Raw genomic sequence first — 8,747 nt, 5'->3', positions numbered from 1 at the left:
GCCCTTGCTCCAGTTGATCTTTTGGAGTTGTTTAGATTGTTGCTACTTACGCCTCTTGGTTTCTTTGTCTCACCCATTGCCTATTCATTCTTCCTAGGGGTCTTGCCAGTGGTGCCTCTTCTTTTGGTGTTGGTCCTTGATCTACAAGCCCTAGGTTAGGTACTGAATTGGTGTCTAGTGCTGGTTCTTGATCTTCAAACTTCCTATCATCAGCTGATTTTGGTTTCTTTTGGTTGATTTTATCATTGTTCTTTACCAAGTACTTTTTGAATTTGCCTATACTCACTCTCTTGGGCAACTTCAATCCCTCTAGATCTCTAAGCTAAACTAAGCCGTTTTTGTATGTTCTAAGTATTTTGTATGGCCTTGTCTAGCCTATGGTTAAGTTTTTCTTTTTTCCATCAATTTTTCCTAGGTACCAGAGAACTAGATCCCCTTGCTTCAATCTTCCTATTTTCGACTTCTAATTGTGATACTTTTTCATTCACCTTTGAATGATATCCTACTCTTAGAGTGCTTTTTGCTTGTGCTCATCTAGCTTTTCCAGCTCCAACAACCTATTCTAAAGGTTGGATTTTGGGTCTATCTAATGCTGAGTGGAGACCTTGAGAGCTAGAATCATAAATATAAAGGGCACTGTGGCTTCTTGACCATGCACCAATCTAAAAGTTGTTTATTTTGTTGATACCTTAAAAGCGGTCCTATATGCCCATAAGACTGAGAGAAAATATGTATCCCATGACCCTTTTTTGGTCTCCACCATCTTTGTCAAGATACATTTCAACATTTTGTTTGTGCTCTTTGCTTGACCATTGCACCTTGGATAGTAAGTGATGGACCTTTTGTGTTTGATCTAAAATGTGTTAGTCAAGGCTTCCACTATTTCATTCAAGAAATGTGTGCCTTGGTCACTGACTAATTCTAGCGGGCACCCAAATTTGGTGATGATGTGTTTGTAAAGAAACTCCACTGTCTTCTTTGATGAATTGTTAGTCAATGCCTTTTCCTCCACCCACTTGGTCACATAATTTGTGGCAGCTACTATGTATTTGTGTATTTCCCATAATATTTGAAGGAGCCCATGAAGTCGATCCCCCATTTCATGAATGGTGTCAGAGGTTGAATAGATTGCAAGGGCCCCATGTTGCTAGGTAAAGGTCTACCCATTCTCTGGCACACATCACAACTTTTCACCCATTCCTGGGAATCTTTGAACAATGTTTCCCACCAATAGCTTAGCTGCAATATATTTCTAGCTATGTCACTTCACGAGCCATATGCCCCCCCGCTACATCTTTGTGTGCTTCTTCCAGCAAAGCCATCCTTTTTGCACTAGCTACACATCTCCTCAACACCCCATCTCTGCCCACCTTGTACAATGCCCCAACTACCCAAGTATATATCTTGGCTTTCACAACCCATGCTCTTTTTTTGTCTCAAGGGCTAGCCTAATAGCAATTCTCTTGATTTCAAATACTCAACTATCTTGAAACATCTGAATTAGTATCAACCTGAAATAACTAAGCATTAGGAAGATCATCACTTATTGGCACCTCCCTCACTACTGGTGCTACTCTGGATAAGAAATTCAATGCCTCAAAATGTTTCTTTCTCGGCCTATGGATGATCTTGAAATCAAACTCTTGAAGTAGCAGCATCCATCTAAATGGTCGACCTTGTATCACAACTTTATTGATCAAATGCAATAGGGCTTGGTGATCAACCTAAAACACAAAGAAATTTTCCAGAAGATAGTGGAAAAATTTTTGAACTAAGAACACCATCCCTAAAGCTTCTTTTTTAGTTGTTGTGTAGGCCTACTCTACCTGGGAAAACCTTTGACCGGCAAAATATATGGGAAATTTAATTTCCCCTTCAGGTTGTGCTAGTATAGCTCCAAGGGCAATCCGTGACGCATCCACATGCACATGGAAAATGAGATCCCATATTGGCTATCTCAATATTGGTTTTGATTATATTATTTCCTTGATGGCCTTAAATCCCTCCTAACACTTCAAATCCTAGTTGAACTCTACATTCTTTTTTGTTAAGGCATATAATGGTGATGCCAGTTCAACAAGCCTATCCATGAACCTCTTGTAAAAGTTCACAAATCCTAGAAATTTGGATACTTCATTAGCATTTTTGGGTGCTTCAACCTCTAGAATTGCTTTTACTTTTGCACCTGTCATCTCAATTCCTCTCTTGGACACCACATGTCCTAGTACTTCTCCTTTGTTTGCACCGAGCAAACATTTGAATGGGTTTAGACAAACCTTCTTTTCTCTGCACCTTAATAACACCACGCAAAAAAATCAAGGTGCTCTACTTTGCTAGAATAGACTATGAAGTCATCCAAAAAGATGGCCATGAATTTTTGTAGATATTCTTTGAAAATTTCCATCATAGCTCTCTGGAAGGTTGTTGGAGCATTATATATTCCAAATGGCATTACCAGATATATGAATGCTCCCCATTCTATAATAACTAGTAACGCATGGGTAGCGACACATCAACAATTCGAATTTGAACAAATCAAGATATGCTAAAGAATGTAATTCAAAAGGAATGATCTAAAGAATATGCTTTCTTTTTAAAAAATGGTATCTCTTACATTGTGATGGGTGTAAATTCATACCTGGTGTGCATGTAGTAGACCATATGTGTACCTAGAGCTTTCGTGCAGTTTGTCTTATGATGCCAAGCGTTTGCCTTTTTATAGCTTGTGGTTGCATGGAAAAAAAAAATTATAGTCATTTAAAAAAATTGTGCATGAAGAATGGACTGTGTATGTGTGCGCAAGTACTTTTGAAAATTGGACAATGAAGAAGACCATACACTCGAATGGGGAACGAGTGTATGGGGGGAGGTGGCGCAATTCTCCCCTAAGTTTTATAATCACAAAAAGACGCACCATTCCTTCTGTTAGTGTGGGGGACTCTCAGAGGTGAGAGCCGTGTTTGGGGTCTTCAGTGATGAAAGCGAGCTTCGAAGAATTGTAAGTGTTACTTAAGATTTAACACAAACTCACCGTTTTATTGATGTTATTGTATATCCACTTGAAGTAGTCTGCAACTCTTGTATTTTGGAAGGATTGTTGTTTTAAATCAGCTTGAAAAGAACTGCATAATAAGAAAAATATTTAAATAATGGGTTAATTTAAACAAAGTGCCCAGACAATTGTTCGTTTCATAAATCCCACATGAGACATACAACACTCACGCACTCCTTGCATACGCACATGCACACAATACATTGAGCAAAGCCACACATGCATATGTGCATGCACACACAATACAATCAAATATGATTTCAATAGTTTTTATTGTTTTTGCTAATTGCAATTCTATGTAATCATAAAAATGAGGTGTTTTGTTATTCGAGCACAATAATATGAGAAGAGTTAGATACATTATACGACTACAATCAAATACATAGGAAGGTAAAATTCCTCCGTGCCTTATATATTTTTCAAGGCAAAAGATGTACTTTGAACTAAATTTAGAACAAGAAGATGTAACAATTATGGAGAATAAAGATGGAACAAAAGGTTGTGCCTTCAGGAATGATTCATCAGTGTTGGGTTTGGCTTCATTGGGTATGATTCAAGGGGTTCACGAGGTAAAGGCTCAAGCAATGGTACACATGTGCCTATCACATTTCCAAGTAGAAATAGATGATTTTTTATTGATTTTTATTGAAATAGATACGAGCCAAGAGTGATCAAATTTGGGTGTTTATATCCAAAGACATACCACCAATCTCTCAGCAATCTCTCTCTCTCTCTCTCTCTCTCTCTCTCTCTCTCTCTCTCTCTCTCTCTCTCTCTCTCTCTCTCTCTCTCTCTCTCTCTCTCTCTCTCTCTCTCTCTCTCTCTCTCTCTCTCTTTGTGAACTTGAAGAGCCAATCATATGATACAAAGAGTGAATTTTCTTGTATACAACATATATACTCTGGAGAAAAAACACTAACGAATTGTGCATAGTTTGTTTAGAGGTATGAAATGATTCTCTTACAACTTATATATTTGGCGTAATAATTTGGAGCCTTGCATAAAAGGAAGGGCTAGTTAAACCGGACTTTGACATGTGTGTACTCAAGCATTTTACACTGTGTCTCTTAGGCACATGATTTTACAAATGTAGTTTACAAATCATGTGGAGGTTGATGCAATTGAAAAGAAAAAGAAAAGTCACAACTACAAGTCAAATCTGAAAATGAAAAAGCACTTTTGGGATTGTTTTTCTAATTCACAAAGAATTATTCCGACAGGGCCCTTGTTACTTGTACACTTTGTGATGCCTCATGTTGTGCAAGAGATGAGCAAGAAGGGCCGCATGAGAGTGCTAGGGAAACTTAAAAGAGGTTGCTTGGCCAAGACAAGCAGAATAGATCCGTTATACTATCTACTTGATATCGGGACTGGTTGACACATGTGCCACACAACACAACTAGGAGTTTACATTACACACTAGATTTATTTAGATCTTATAGCTCTTGATGTAGAGAAATAGATCCTAGATCTAGTTAACTTTGTTATGAGAGGCAACTCGAATTAGTCCAATAATATACATGATAATGGCTCAGCTCCTATAAATAATTTGAGATGAGGCCCTAAAGCCCTAAAGAATTGTACAATCCAAGTTTGTCAGTTCACTGACCTTGTTGTAGAAGAAAAAGCATACCATTCATCTATGAATTATGGAGCTAGGGCGCTTGGTGCTTAATCAATTAGCAACGGCCCCCCTTTTTTTGGGTTTTTTTTTCAATGAAATTAAAAGAAAGGTGCATAAAGAATTGAATACCTTTGTGGTTGGAGTTATGTGTTTACATGGCTTGCTCTAAAAGTGAGAGACGAACCATGTAGATCCACATCAACATGGCTTCTAGATGATGGTTCACATTTTTCCAACAAGATCACTGCTCTGCTAGTGCTACCTTATTGCTAAACCTAGACCCTCTTGCCCAACAAGAGCACCATATGCATGTACAAGTCCCTTCTCTTGCTATGCAGCATACCTTGAACCAGTGCTTAGTCACTACTTTGCTTAGAACATGAATATGTTGCATATCATCTTGATGAGAAGGAAAGGAAAAGCAAAATGACCACCACCTTTGGCTAGCAGAGCTCAAGTCGTGATTGTAAATGCTCACCACATGTGATCCCTCAAGATATATCTTATCTAAAAAGAAAAGCAGATGCTTATTGCAATGTGACTTGATGGCAGTTTGAGTGTCAAAATCAAATTCCCCTCCACCATCCTTTTTGTTCCATGCCTTGAAAGTAATCTCTGGTCTCGCCAAATACTTAGGGAATAGAACATATGGATAAACTTGGACCACATAACCTAATGAGATTGAAAATGTAAGGTTTTTCTCCCAATCATAGCAAATGCACCTTTGCAAGAAGCTACTAGGCTCTGTCCGCTAGCATTCATCATATGGTGCAAGCCATCCAAGGTATTGTATCTTGGAAAGAACCAACCTACCTCATCCAAGTGATGCATAGATATTAAAGGTGCAATAGGGTGAGTTGCCATCAGACCAAAAGCATTGCCATGGACATCAAACTCATTTGAAATCCAAGCTCTTTTGTGAGTGGTACTCCTAATTCAGAGATGCAAGCATGTAGCCAATCATCATTTCAAAAGAGAAAGGGATACCACTTCAAGCATTCATCCAATATGTTTGATAGGGCCGTTGCAAGTGGATAGCCAATGGCCTTGAAAGCATTTAATATGAAGACCTTGAAGAGCCAAGAAACTCTTGTTCTCAACATCCAGTACAAAGAGTGAATTTTCTTCTTGAGAAGAAGCACTAACGAATTGTGCATAGTTTGTTTTATAAGGTATGAAATGATTCTCTTACAACTTATATATTTGGCATAATAAATTGGAGCCTTGCGTAAAAGGAAGGACTAGTTAAACTAGACTTTGACATGTGTGTACTCAAGAGTTTTACAATGCGCCTCGTAGGCACATGATTTTACAAATGTAGTTTGTAAATCGTGTGGAGGTTGATGCAATTGAAAAGAAAAGAAAAAAGAAAGTCACAACTACAAGTCAGATTTGAAAATGAAAAGGCACTTTCTAACTCACACATAGTTATTCCAACAGAGCCCTTCTTACTTGTATGCTTTGTGACACCTCATCTTGTACACTCTTTAATATTTAGTGCAACTTGTTACAATATAGTTGTAAAACCTTTGTAAATCGTGTGGAGGTTGATGCAATTGAAAAGAAAAGAAAAAAGAAAGTCACAACTACAAGTCAGATTTGAAAATGAAAAGGCACTTTCTAATTCACACATAATTATTCCAACAGAGCCCTTCTTGCTTGTATGCTTTATGACACCTCATCTTGTAAACTCTTTGATATTTAGTGCAGCTTGTTACAATATAGTTGTAAAACTTGAAGCATGAGAAAAAAATTGGTCCCATTTTTGATATTGTGTGCAATGGTCCATGCACATTCATGTCATAACTAGTAAGACCAACTTGTCTAACTCATCAAAATCCATTTTAAGCCAATATGTATTTTGCATTCTCCACATTGTCCAAATTCAATGTTAATCGGCACCATTGCTAGGTGATTGTCATGTGTTGCTATTGCATAAAGCAATTTGCATTATCTCTTACTTTTGTTCTTATTACTTGTTTGTTGTTGTGGTTGATTCATCGACTAGATGCGTTGCTTGTATTAAATCTCGACATGATTAAGCTCATTGTAAGCACCCACATGTGAAACCCATGGGTGAAGATGTTATCCTGGTTCCATTTCTTACACACTTGCTACAAGTGGACAAGGAGCTACACAAGGTCATGGTGCCAACACAAGCAGCCCACTACAAAGGGGTTCTAATCAACATCATGTATGAAGATGCTTCAAACGTGGAGAATGTTGCACATGACCCACTAGTTGGAGCATCGCGTAGATGATGTGAAATAAAGGAAGCAGGTCTAGTGAGTTCAAGGATGCAAAGTGATTATAGGCAAAGTACTTGCCTCAATACGGGATCAATAAAGAGCAAAGTACTGAAGCAAAAGTTCAGGGAGAGGGAGGCTCCTTTATGTATATCCTTTTTGTAATCAGATATTGAACTTTTTGTTTGGGATTGACTTATTATTTTGCCTTATCAATGCTTTAAATTTTTAGCTTTTACACCAATCTTTTGGGATCCATCGCATAAAGGTCAACTTGTGGATTACCCCTTCGAATTCCTATAGATTGGCCAAGAGATCATGCATATCTTGATAGAACAAACCAACATGAAAAATAGGCTAACTTTCAAACTTCAACAGAATGCCAAGTAGTCAAAGCTTGAGAAATATACCATGCAAGCTATTGTGCCATTGAGTACATGATGCATAACACTATTGGATGCAAGGAATCCACTATCACCACCACCAAAATCTTGCATACCATGTCATTCCATGCTGAGATTGCTAAAAAAGAAAGTGAGCACAAATTCAATGAAAGGAAGAAGGTTAAGACCATAGAAATCCATCAAAATGTTGGTGGCCTTCATGTGCGGCAACACTATGAAGCAGGTCTTCAAAGCTCATGAGGGAGAACTTGGAGCAACATCACCATGCCATTTTCCAACTATCTATTTGCAAAGCAAAAAGCTCTCCAAATCAAGAAATTCATATTGATGATGCTCCAAAACATTTTAAACACCTTTTGACACCTTATTCAAGTCCATTGCATCAAGTTGAGTACAGACGATGCATGTAAAGATTGCACCCTAGTGATGCACTTTCTTCAAGGCATTGAACGCATGTTTGTATGAGTGTGTTTTTAAAATGAATACAAAATAAAAAAGATTCAACATCTTGCTGCACCAAAAGTAGGGGTTGGAAATGTTCTCCGTGTACGTCTCTGTGTACATGTGTGAGTGTGTGTGTGTGTGTGTGTGTGTGTGTGTGTGTGTGTGTGTGTGTGTGTGTGTGTGTGTGTGTGTGTGTGTGTGTGTGTGTGTGTGTGTGTGAGTTGCGCTGCTGCGCAGCTATAGGTGGTATCAAAGAACTCATCGAAGGCCTAAACCAAGTATCAAAGTTGGATACGACTGCCACTCTCACACCAACTCACCTCAGGGCATCAAAGATCATGCAAGCGTTTGGGTCTGCAATCCTCCATGCCTCAGCTGTGGTGTAATAGTGGTAGAGCTCCTCCTAACATTTGATGACAAAGGAAGTGCGTAGGATCATTGCATACCATGTCATTCCATGCTGAGATTGCTAAAAAAGAAAGTGAGCACAAATTCAATGAAAGGAAGAAGGTTAAGACCATAGAAATCCATCAAAATGTTGGTGGCCTTCATGTGCGGCAACACTATGAAGCAGGTCTTCAAAGCTCATGAGGGAGAACTTGGAGCAACATCACCATGCCATTTTCCAACTATCTACAGTCTGACATCTGTTTCCAGCCTTCCACCTACAGTTTGTAGCTATTTACAGCAAAGTGACTGTTGTTGATCACTCTCCATTCAGAAAACAATCTCGTTTTTGTAGATTTCAAGTTTTTTTTCAGCTTGCTATCCACACTCTGGACGTAGACGACATCGCGGTCCAAGCTGGCCATTGCTGTTTACAACAGTCTGGCGCTTGTTCTCAGCCTATCACACACTGTTCGGAGTTGATTTTAGTATGCTAATTGCTGATGCTGGTTTTTCTTATGTTTTTCAGTCTTTCTCTCTCTTGTAACCTGCGTTTTTAGTCTTTCTCTCTTCTCATTAGAGAAGACAAA

The sequence above is a fragment of the Lygodium microphyllum genome, chromosome 3, assembly GCF_053477565.2.
Source record: "Lygodium microphyllum isolate KBCC chromosome 3, Lygodium_microphyllum_v1.1.10, whole genome shotgun sequence".
In the NCBI taxonomy this organism is placed as follows: Eukaryota; Viridiplantae; Streptophyta; class Polypodiopsida; order Schizaeales; family Lygodiaceae; genus Lygodium; species Lygodium microphyllum.
Note: the sequence above shows the minus strand (reverse complement) of the source record.